Raw genomic sequence first — 12,829 nt, 5'->3', positions numbered from 1 at the left:
AGCAAGTCCACCACCGAATGGCTGAAGAAAAACAAAATGAAGACTTTGGAGTGGCCTAGCCAAAGTCCTGACCTGAATCCTATTGAGATGTTGTGGTATGACCTTAAAAAGGGCATTCATGCTCGAAAACCCTCTAATGTAACTGAATTAGGACAATTCTCCAAAGATGAGTGGGCCAAAATTCCTCCAGGACGCTGTAAAAGCCTCATTGCACGTTATCGCAAAAGCTTGGTTGCAGGTGTTGCTGCTAAGGGTGGCCCAACCAGTTATTAGGTTTAGGGGGCAATCACTTTTTCACACAGGGCCATGATGGTTTGGATTTTTTTTCACCTTTAATAATAAACACCTTCATTTACAAATTGCATTTTGTGTTTACTTGTGTTGTCCTTGACTATTGTTTAAATTGGTTTGATGTTCCGAAACACTTAAGTGTGACAAACATGCAAAGGAACAGGAAATGAGGAAGGGGGCAAACACTTTTTCACACCACTGTAGGTTTGAGGCACTGCTGTGCTAGTGATTGTTGCAGCAGTCCGAGTGTCTTTTGTCAGTTTAGAGAAAGGGACAGGACGGTGTGTGCTGCAGGGAAAGTCAGTTTAATCAATAGCTGTTACTATCAGGTCCACAAAAGTGCTATTCCAGTAACCAGTTATTGTTCCAGCAGCCTCTGTTTTGTCAGTTTATATAGGGACAGGCAGGAAGCAGTGTGTGAGGCAGTGAGGGTCAGTTTAAACAGTAGCTGTTACTATTAGTTCCACAAAGGTTCTTTTCAGGACTGGTATCAGTGGTATGGTAATAGGCTTGTACACGTATAATATTCTTTCTTCCAAATATAGAAAGAATATTATACTTGACTGCTGCCCTTCTGCTGCAGTCTGCTAATCATTCACAACTCACTTGTTCCACAAAGCTCTTTATCAGGACTGGTAACTTGGTCTGTCTAGGGTGCTACAGTACATAGGGCTGAGTGAGGTACAGTCTGCTATTCTATAAGGACTGTATCGGTCCACAATACATAGGGTTGAGGTGCACTACTGCTGACTGCTGCCCTATACTGCAGCAGTCCTTCATCGGTATAGGGACTGACGTACAGTCTACTAATCACTCACACACAACCTACTTGGTCCACAAAGCTCTTTATCAGGACTGGTAACTTGGCCTGTCTAGGGTGCTACAGTACATAGGGTTGAGTGAGGTACAGTCTGCCATTCTATAAGGACTGGTATAGGCCACAATACATAGGGTTAAGGGGCACTACTGCTGACCGCTGCCCTATACTGCAGCAGTCCTTGATCGGTATAGGGACTGACGTGCAGTCTGCTAATCACTCACACACAACCTACTTGGTCCACAAAAGTCCTTATAAGGACTGGTAAGGTATAGGGTGCTACAGTACATAGGGTTGAGTGAGGTACAGTCTGCTATTCTATAAGGACTGGTATCGGTCCACAATACATAGGGTTGAGGTGCACTACTGCTGACCGCTGCCCTATACTGCAGCAGTCCTTCATTGGTATACAGACTGAGAGTTTTGTCACAGGGTCATTTAAAAAATGATAGGCAGAGGAAGAGGCAGGCCCTTCCGCAGGGGTGGTAGGGGTAGGGCAGGAGCAACAGGCTTGAGCCAAAGTGGGAAGTTGCAGAAGGTGCGTTCAATTACTTTAAAGGACAAACCAGACTTGGTTGAATGGCTCACTCAGCCTTACTCTTCTGCACCCTCCTCATCCTCTCGATCTGCACCCTCTTCTTCACTCTCTGCTATGTGCACCCCCAAAGACACTACCACCAACAACACCACCACCACCACATACCTTCCGCTTGAGTCACAGGAATTATTTTCCGATCCATATCAAGAGGACATATCTGATGCGCAGCCACTCTTGGTATTGGATCAGGAAGAGGAGGTAGCAACAACCGCTACTCAGCAGTCTGACGACAGTACCCAGATCAGCCCAAGGAGGAGGTTGGTCCCCGGTGTTGCTGCCTACTCCGAGATCTCTACTTATAGCGGTGGGGAAGGTGACGTTGATGATGACGTGTCTAGTGATGTCACGTGGGTGCCCACAAGAGAGGAAGAGGAGGGGAGTTCAGAGGCAGATATGGACCAGCAGATAGGGAGGAGAAGCAGGAATAACTTACATTGCACAGGAGGGACAAAGCAGACTGCAAATGTATCAGGAGCGAGTCATCGACCATGTACGGTCACATCTGGCGCTCCCAGGACACCGGCACATGGCTCCGCATTGTGGGCTTTTTTTAACGTGTCCGCTGCTGACAATAGCGTTGCCATTTGCAATCTTTGCAGTCAAAGCATTAGTAGCGGTAAGCCCAACACTCACCTAGGGACGACCGCCTTAAGAAGGCACATGGGCAGCCATCACCGAGCCGAATGGGAGCAACGGAACACACAAAGCCACACTGCAGGCTCTCACCGTCCAGCCTCATCTTCTACTTCTCCTTCTCCTCTCTCCTCACAATTGTCCTCCACTCCACCTTCCATCACGCCAAGCTCACGTTTTTCTGCAAAAAGGCAGGCTTCCGTGGGCCTAATGTTCGAGCATAAAAAAATGATGACGCCGGATAACCCTCTTGCCCAACGATTGACGGCTGCCTTGTCAGAACTCATAGCCCGCCAACTACTGCCATATAAACTGGTGGACTCGGAGGCCTTTCGCAAATTTGTGGCCATTGGAACACCACAATGGAAGGTCCCAGGAAGGAAGTATTTCTCAGAGAAGGGCATCCCAGAGCTATATGGCCATGTTCAGCGACAAGTGAATGTATCTCTGGCACACAGTGTCGGTGCCAAGATACATCGGACCACAGACACGTGGTCTAGCAAACACGGGCAGGGAAGGTATATCACTGGTAAAGTGGTGTGTGACAACGGTGCCAATCTGCTTAGCGCATTGAAACAGGGCAAAATCACGCACGTGCCATGCATGGCACACGTCTTAAACTTGGTCGTGCAGTGATTCATTGTCAAATACCCTGGGGTCCAGGACATCTTGCGGCAGGCAAGGAAAATCTCGGCCCATTTCAGAAGATCTTACATGGCCATGGCTCGCCTTGCTGACATTCAGTGGCGACACAATCTGCCGGTCAGACGTCTTATTTGCGATTGCCCGACGCGATGGAACTCAACCTTCTATATGCTTGATAGGCTGCTCCAGCAGAAACGTGCAGTTAACGTCTACCTGTATGAACTCTGCGGCAGAACCAGTTCTGGGGAGCTGGGTTTTTTTTCACTGCGCCAGTGGCTGCTAATGCACGAAGCATGCAGACTTCTGCGCCCATTTGAGGAGATCACCAAACTGGTCAGTCGCAGCCATAGCGCCATCAGTGACATGGTACCTTATGCCTTCTTTATGGAGCGTGCATTGCGTCGTGTCATTGATCAAGCTGTGGAGGAGCAGGAGCGGGAAGATGAGGAAGTCGTAATGCTGGATGAATTCCCAGGGGGGGCTACTCTATCTGAGACAAGTCAACAAGAGGAGTCAGAGGAGGATGGTGCCGGGGCGGATGAGGAGGAGCAAGAAGAGCATGCTTTAAACCTTTCTGGGATCCCTGTTGTGCGTGGATGGGGAGAGGAGAATGAAGAGGACGACATTATCCTGGATGATGAGCAGGAGCCAGGCCACCACACCGCTTCCACTTTAGTGCAAATGGAGGCCTTCATGCTCCAGTGTTTTAATAGGGACCCCCGTATAAAAAGCATAAGGGTCAAGGACCAGTACTGGGTGGCAACGTACTTAGATCCCCGGTACAAACACAAAATGGAGGAAATGTTACCGCCGTCACAGAGGGCTGTCAGAATGCAGCACTTCCAGGCCTTGCTTCGAGAAATGCTGCATTCTGCTTTTGCGTGCACTGGCAGAGGAGCAATTCCCACTTCCAGAGAAGGATTTGCGGGTACCAATCCAACAGCGCCTGCAAGAAGAGGCCGGTTTGAAGATGTGTTGGTGACTTTGGGTATGAGGTCATTCTTTCAGCCGACCCATCGACAGGTGTCATCCGGATCCAGCATCAGGGAAAGCCTAGACCGTCAGGTGTCCGACTACATTGGGTTAACGGCCGATGTGGACGCTCTGAGGAGTGATGAACCCCTGGACTACTGGGTGGGCAGGCTTGACCTCTGGCCAGAGCTTGCCCAATTTGCAATTGAACTTTTGGCTTGCCCCTCATCCAGTGTCCTGTCCGAAAGGACATTCAGCGCAGCAGGGGGGATCGTGACCGATAAGCGTACTCGCCTAGCTCACGACAGTGTTAACTACCTCACATTTCTAAAAATGAATGAGGCATGGATCTCAGAGGAATTCAACACATGTGACCAGTAGACCATGTATATGTCTATAAACAATTTTTTTAATCAAGCACACAGACCTTCTTTCTTCATTTGGCTCACTTCCTTGTCCCAAAAAAGCACACCGTACTATATGCCCCTACCCTCCTCTTTGAAGAGGTTGAGCGGTGTCATATTTCTACTGGGGCTGCTTATGATATCCCTGTGCTGTGCTGACTTCCTCCTGGGGGTTCTTATTATGAGGGGATCACACCATCCCTGTGCTGTGCTGACTTCCTACTGGGGCTGCTTACGGTGCTGCTGTCAGTGCTGTATATCACGGTGCTGATGTCAGTGCTTAATGTCATGCTTCTGATGTCAGTACTCTCTATCACGGTGCTGCTGTCAGTGCTGTATATCACGGTGCTGATGTCAGTGCTTAATGTCACGCTGCTGATGTCAGTGCCCTCTATCACGGTGCTGCTGTCAGTGCTGTATATCACGGTGCTGATGTCAGTGCTGTATGTCACGCTTCTGATGTCAGTGCCCTCTATCACGGTGCTGCGGTCAGTGCTGCATATCACGGTGCTGATGTCAGTGCTGTATGTCATGCTTCTGATGTGAGTGCTGTATGTCACGGTGCTGCTGTCAGTGCTGTATGTTACGGTGCTGCTGTCAGTGCTGTATATCACGGTGCTGATGTCAGTGCTCTCTATCACGGTGTTGCTGTCAATGCTGTATGTCACGGTGCTGGTGTCAGTGCTTAATGTCACGCTTCTGATGTCAGTACTCTCTATCACGGTGTTGCTGTCAATGCTGTATGTCACGGTGCTGGTGTTAATGCTTTATGTCACGCTGCTGATGTCAGTGCTCTGTATCGCAGTGCTGCTGTCAGATGACTCTATCACGGTGCAGGTTTCATTGCTGTATGTCACGCTGCTGGTGATCATCTCCTGCACCCTCTTCTTTGCCTACCCTGGTCCCTGACCTTCCCTCTCCTCCATTGCCTTCATGCGCTCCACAGTCCTGAATTGTCAGAACAATTTCCCAAATAAAAAAAGAATGCTTGTAGTTATCAATCCCAAATTCACCTCATACATGTATTATGTGATTGGCCAGGTGGTGGAACTATGTTTGCCAAGCTAATTATCCCGTGGCTGCAAATTTGACCTAAAGGTTTGCGAAGTTCGCCTCCCATTGAAGTCAATGGGGCCCGCCGCGAACGTTTGGTTTCGCGAACGTTTGGGTCCGTTCGCGTTTCGCGTCCGCGAAACGTCCCGTCGGAAGTTCGTCCATCACTACCGATCATACCTTGGGGCTGCGGACTAAAAAAATTGTCTGAATGCATCGGTCAGACGGCCATCTTCTCCACCGCTCCTTCTTTGACTGACCGAAGCCTCAGCAACACGTTGTCCAGGAACAGGAATTTGTAACCGCCCAGTCTCTGGGAATGCGTTGCACAGACCTTTCTGTGAGGCCTCACGAAGATGTTTCATCCTCTGCTCCCTCTGCGATGGCAAGATAAGCTCTGCAACCTTTCCCTTGTAACGTGAATGAAGGAGGGTGGCCAGCCAGTAATGGTCCCTCTCCTTGATCCAATGAATATGAAGATCCTTCCGCAGGCTTTGCAGGATCAGGGAGGCCATGCAGCATAGGTTAGCTGAGGCATTCGTTCCAGAGTCCTCTGGGTCACTAAGGATGACATGATCCGCAGCCACCTCCTCCCAGCCACGTACAAGTTCACAGGTTTCTTGGGACTTTAAATGATTCCTTAAAGACTGCTGCTGATGCTGGGTGCCAGCCTCCACCTCCATGCTGACACAATCCTCCTCCTCCTCCTCCTTATCCTCTTCCTGTGTGATCGGCGGGCCAGCAGGAACACTGTCTGGATAAAGGGGGCCTTGAAAGGTAATGAAGTCTTCCACTTCCTGCCTCTGTTCTGCCTCAAGTGCCCTGTCCATTATTCCACGCAGCGTATGCTCCAACAAGTGGACAAGAGGGACAGTGTCACTAATGCATGCACTGTCACTGCTCACCATCCTCGTGGTCTCCTCAAATGGTGACAGGACAGTGCATGCATCCCTGATCATGGCCCACTGGCGAGGGGAAAAAAAACTAAGCTCCCCTGACCCTGTCCTGGTGTCGTAGTCACACAGGTACTCATTGATGGCCCTCTGCTGCCTATGCAGCTGCTGCAGCATTGCCAACATGAGTTCCACCTGGTGTGCATGTCACATATAAGGCGGTTCTTGGGCAGGTTAAATCTTTTTGGAGGTCAGCCAGCCAAGCACTGGCATTATATGACCGGTGGAAATGCAGACAGACTTTTCTGGCCTGCCTCAGGACATCCTGTAAGCCCGGGTACCTGGCCAAGAACAACTGCACCACCAAGTTAAGGACGTGAGCCAAACAGGGGACATGGGTCAGTTGTCCCTGTCAGAGGGCAGGGTTAGGTTGGTGCCATTGTTGCAAACCACCACCTCTCAGCCTGCACTTGCAGAGCTAACAGAATCTCAGCCCCAGTGTGGCTCCTGTACCCCAAACACACCAGCGCAAGCACCACATGGCATCTTTTTGTCTGTGTACTTGCGTAGCCCCTTGAACACCTACAGAGCACCGCTGGTTCCAAGGACAAAGCACAGGAAGAGGCCATGGAGTAAGAAAAAGAGGAGGAGGGGGGGAGAGAGGAATGTCAGAATCACCAGTAGTAGCATTTTGGAGGCGTGGTGGCAGAACAACCTCCAACACTACTGCACCTTGTCCTGCATCCTTCCAAGCTGCCAGCAGAGTCACCAATGCACCATGAAAGATAGGTAATTTCCCTGTCCAAGGCTGCTGGACCATGAGTCAGTGGTAATATACTGACTGCCCTGAATCGTGTTTGGGAACCTGCCACTGAGGAACCGCACATTCCACAAACTCACGGAAGGGAGCAGAATCTACCAATTGAAAAGGCAGCAGTTAAAGTGCTAAAAATTTAGCCAAGCTAGCATTCAACTGCTGGGCATGTGGATGGCTGGGGGTGAACTTCTTTTGGCGGTGCAGCAGCTGGGGCAGGGAAATTTGCCTAGTACAATCTGACTTTGGTGTACCGATAGCAGATTGCCCGCAAAAACTTGGCTGTGACACACCTAATTCTATACCTTCATTCCTCTCAGAGCAGGTTTCAGAGAGGACTGAAGGTCTAGTGGGGTTGGAGATCCCAGCTGATGAGGAGCAAGAAGAGGTCCGCTTTGTTCTTTGGTGTGGGTCTTTTAGGTAAGCTTGCCAATGAACTACATGGCAAGTCGACATATGTCTGGTCAAGCATGTGGTGCCCAAGCAGGTGATGTTTTGGCCATGTGAGATACGCTTGAGACATATGTTGCAAATAGCAGTGGTGCGATCTGATGCACTCATCTCAAAAAAGGGCCACACCAAAGAACTTTTGGAATAATGCACAGAGGCAGTGCCCTGCACAGGCGGAGCTCTGCGGTGTGATTCAGTCGGTGTGCTGCCCTTAAGCTGGCCCCCGGAGGGCAATCTGTCTCATTGGAGATGTGCCTCCTCCTCCTCTCTCATATCAGGCACCCACGTAGAGTCAGTGACCTCATCATCCCCTCCCTCCTCATCACTGTAGAAAATCTGGCAGTATACTGCAGCTGGGGGAACATGACTGCCAGATTGCTGTCCTTCTTGGGCACCTCCTCTCTCTGGGCTCACGTTAATGCCTTCCTCTAGCTGGGTACCATCATCAGAGCCTTCAAAACGCTGGGCATCCTCCTGGAGCATGTACCCAACACTGTGGTCAAACAACTCAGGAGGACATGGTGGGTCTAGGGAAGGAGTGACTGATGCCATTGAGCCGAGGGAAGAGGCCACGTTGGCAGCTGCTTTGCCAGACAAAATACCCTGAGCCTGGGTGAAAGAGAATAAGGACGGCTTGGTCATCCACTCTACCAAGTCTCCGGCATCTTGCGGCTCAACATGGCCAGCTGGCGAAAAAAAGGACAAGTGTGTCCCATGGCCACGTGCTGATGAGGATGCACCGTGTCCACGACCAGCACTGTTGCCTCTAGACACAAAGCCTGTTTGCCCTCTTTTATTGGCCCGTGACTGTCTGCCTCTCCTTGTTGGCCTTCCAGACATACTAATGGCCTGCAGGGAGATGTAGTTGCACAAATCTGGGACGTATATACTGATTATACTGCAGCTAGCAGAATCAACTGTCTCCCTGCAGTATTATTAGTATGAGAACACCAGCAATTGTCTTCAGGTAGCTTTATGTGCACACTGTGCAGAAGACACAGTACACCAACTGTAAATACTACAGCTGCCTGCCTGTGGTATAGGATCAGAAGAACACCAGCAATTGGGGTAGATTTAAGTGCAGAGTACACAGTACACCAAATGTAATTACTGCAGCTGCCTGCCTGTGTTGTAGGATCAGAAGAACACCAGCAATTGGGGCAGCTTTAAGTGCACACTGTGCAGTGTACACAGTACACCAACTGTTAAATACTGCAGCTGCCTGCGGTATAGGATCGGTAGAACATCAGCAATTGGGGTAGCTTTAAGTGCACACTGTCAAGTACACAGTACACCAACTGTAATTACTGCAGCTGCCTACGGTATAGGATCAGAAGAACACCAGCAATTGGAATAGCTTTACGTGCACACTGTTCAGAATACACAATACACCAACTGTAATTACAGCAGCTGCCTGCCTGTGGTATAGGATCAGAAGAACACCAGCAATTGGGGTACCTTTAAGTGCAAAGGACACAGTACACAGGAACAAATCCAGCTAAACTGAATACACATATTATATATATATATATATATATATATATATATATATATATATATATATATACACACACACAACACCTAGGATGCATATGTATATATATATATACACAATACACTCACTGCAGCTAACTGACTCGCCTCCTACCTTCTCTAACTCAACTGAAATTAAATGACACTATCTCTCTCTCTCTCTCTCTCTCTCTATCAGCACGATGGAACACACTACACAAGGCCAACTTCCAGGCGGCCTTATATAGTGTGGGGCGTGTACTCAACCCCCTGAGCCATAATTGGCCAGACGGCGCTGTGATTGGCCAAGCATGCGGGTCATAGTGCATGCTTGGCCAATCATCAGCCAGCCATGCACTACGATGCTGTAGTCAATTATGGGCTGTGACGTGCCACTCAAATTTGGCACGAACAGCCCATAACGTTTGCAATTCGAGGAACGAACGAACAGCCTGTGTTCGAGTCGAACATGGGTTTGACTCGAAACTTGAAGCTCATCCCTACTGTTGGATTACAATTTTTACAACATCAATAGCTAGCAGAAGAAAGAAGACTAATAGACTGTGTCTTTCATCACAAGGCCTTGCATCCTATTAAAGTAGGGGGAGCTCCTTAGTGATTGTGTTGTATTTCGTTATTTACCCTGCATTTCGGTAATAACCAGAGTGTGCTGGAAGTACGAAGGTGGCCAGAGTAAGGCATAGTCTCTCTGAGCACTAGTCCCAATTGGAGACACGCTCTCAGGGATAATCTGAGACAAATTGATATGTACAAATTGTTGTGTATTCCTATCATGCTGTTAAATTATGTTGATGTGACAGTGCAAATGTTGTAATTACTATTTTACACTAACCCTAGTAAAAATAAGTTTCTGGTTAAGTACTATTGGTGTGGGGTGTTGTTCCTTTTCCAGCAGGTGGAACATCGGATACCCAGGTAATAACAAAGGTATATTGTTGTTATATTGCATATTGTGGGGTTATCTTTCACTATTAGCTCCACACCAACTTTGCACCACAGCTGTGTCAAGGGGGATGAGTCAAGTCAGTGGGGGTTTACTAGCCGAGTACAGGCCCAATCAAATTCAGCAGCTCCTTCGGGGGTCAGTGCTACACATATTTGTATACACCTGTCTATGGAAAGTGTGTTTTTTAGAACAACTTGCGGTTTTTAAGAAAATCTCCTCGGTGACACGTTTTCCACTAGTCCAAGTTTTTTATTATGTTATACATGCATTACCGTAAAAGATTTTTAGTCTTTCATGTATTCTTTTAGGTTTGTTTTACATATCCCTTTTATAAGGGTTCATTGTTTTGCGTTCATGGGAAGGTGCTGGTGTGGTGTCAGTGCTCTCTATCTCGGTGCTGGTGTCAGTGCTCTCTATCACGGTGGTGGTGGGGTGTCAGTGCTCTCTATCTCGGTGCTGGTTTAGTCTCAGTGCTCTCTATCACGGTGGTGGTGTGGTGTCAGTGCTCTCTATCACAGTGCTGGTGTCAGTGCTCTCTATCACGGTGCTGGTGTCAGTGCTCTCTATCACGGTGCTGGTGTGGTGTCAGTGCTCTCTATCTCGGTGCTGGTGTGGTCTCAGTGCTCTCTATCACAGTGGTGGTGTGGTGTCAGTGCTCTCTATCTCAGTGCTGGTGTCAGTGCTCTCTCTCTCTATCTCGGTGCTGGCGTCAGTGCTCTCTCTCTCTCTCTATCTCGGTGCTGGTGTTTTGTCAGTGCTCTCTATCACAGTGCTGGTGATCATCTCCTGCACCCTCTTCATAGCCTACCCTGACCTTTCCTCTCCTCCATTGCCTTCATGCGCTCCCGAATTGTCAAAGTTTCACAGATAAAAAAAGAATGCTTGTCGTTGTCGATCCCAGATTCACTTAATACTTTAGTTATGTCAGTGTCCATGTGGTGGGACTATGTGTGCACAGCTAGTAAGTATTTTGTGGCTGAAAATATGACCTGTAGGTTTTTAAGGTTCGCCTGCCATTAAAGTCAATGGGGCCCGCCACAAACTTTGCGGTTCGCAAACTTTTGGCCTCGTTCGCGTTCGCGAAACATCCCGTCGGAAGTTCGTCCATCTCTAAGAAGAGTTTCATTTTTTAAAAGTGATTATGCTGAGGTTTGTGCATGTCTGTTGTAAGTGTGTATATATAAAATCTAATATACATCAATTAACAAATAATAAAAAATGAATGAGTGGATTAGATCTTTATATAATAATTGAGTTGAATATATATATTTATATCTTTTAGGTATGGAAAAAGTGACATTATATAGATTCTTATACTTGTAAAGTTATACATATTGTTATAATTTTCATACACATTCCTATAGAGAATCAAACATATGTCAGTAATTAGTGATCTTGCGTTGATTTCCCTCACCTCCCCATATCATAGATGGAGAAGAAAGGTTTCACATTTCTTAACCACTTCAGCCCCGGAAGGATTTACCCCCTTCCTGACACTGTGTAATTTTAACTGACAATTGCTCGGTCATGCGACATCACACCCAAACAAAATTGGCATCCTTTTTTTCCGACAAATTTTTTTTTTGCGCTATAAACAAAAAAGAGCGTCAATTTTGAAAAAAACGCAATATTTTGTACTTTTTGCTATAATAAATATCCCCAGTTTTTTAAACAAAGCTATTTTTTTCTCAGTTTAGGCCGCGATATATTCTTCTACATATTTTTTGGTAAAAAAAATAGAATAAGCGTACATTAATTAGTTTGTGCAAAAGTTATAGTATCTACAAAATAGGGGATAGATTTAGTACTAGTAATGGCAGCGATCTGCGTTTTTTATCAAGACTGCAACATTATAGCGGACACATCGGACAATTTTGACACATTTTGGGTATCAGCCTTCTCGGAACCAATCAGGGGGTGTGCCGGGCCCCGCTGGGGAGTCTGGGAAGGGATACTTAAGATGTTTAGGTCACGAGTTCAACAGAGGAGTTTGTGAGGCCCGTGTGGTCTGTTCTTGTTTCCAGGACCAGGGCAGCCTTCCGAGGGGTCCTGGTCACGGGGTGTTCGACATCCTGCAACATGCTTCTGTTGGTTACCCCCAATAGGCCCGTCTGGTCTGGGTAGGGATCCATCTGTTCCTGAGTCTCGAACCGGCTAGTCCAAGGCGCAGTAACTGAGGGAGGATTCAAGGTGTCCGGGTGTGCTCTCGGCTTGGAGGGGCACCGTAGCTCGTGAAAGTGACCGGAGGAGGACTCTTCAGAGGAGGGCCGACAAGTGGCATCCTGAGAAGTGCCTGGTTACTGGTTTGGGAAGGACATTGACGAATCCACGCTTTTTCCAGTACTATCAAGGAGACCGAGAACGTTCCGGGTACTGAGGAAAAAGGTTCCTGTTCACTATCAGTTATAACTTGTACACGTTCAGAGAATTTGGCAAGTTCTGAATCAACATGCTAGTTGCTATGATCTCTGGCTAGAGATCTGTTCAGCCTTGAAGTGCCCAGCTGGGTGGTATTAGAGACTTTGTTATGTCTGCAGTTCAAGGTGCCTGAGTTCTTCGCCCTTGCCCTCTGTTCCTATACAAGACTGTGTTATTGGATGTTACCCCTACAAAAAAAAAAACTTTCAAAAGGACTTTATTGGTGTCAGTGTCCAAGTTGTTGGTTATCAACCCTGGGAACCCCTAGACGTGGAAGAACAAGCCAAGCGGTGGTAACCAGTAAGCCCAATAAGTCAAGGCCCCCCTACAAAGGGTTATGGCCGCTACATAAGTATCACAGG

Source organism: Lithobates pipiens, unplaced genomic scaffold (assembly GCF_037356315.1).
Source record: "Lithobates pipiens isolate NorthernLeopardFrog02 unplaced genomic scaffold, aLitPip1_a1.2 Scaffold_19, whole genome shotgun sequence".
Taxonomy (NCBI): domain Eukaryota; kingdom Metazoa; phylum Chordata; class Amphibia; order Anura; family Ranidae; genus Lithobates; species Lithobates pipiens.
Note: the sequence above shows the minus strand (reverse complement) of the source record.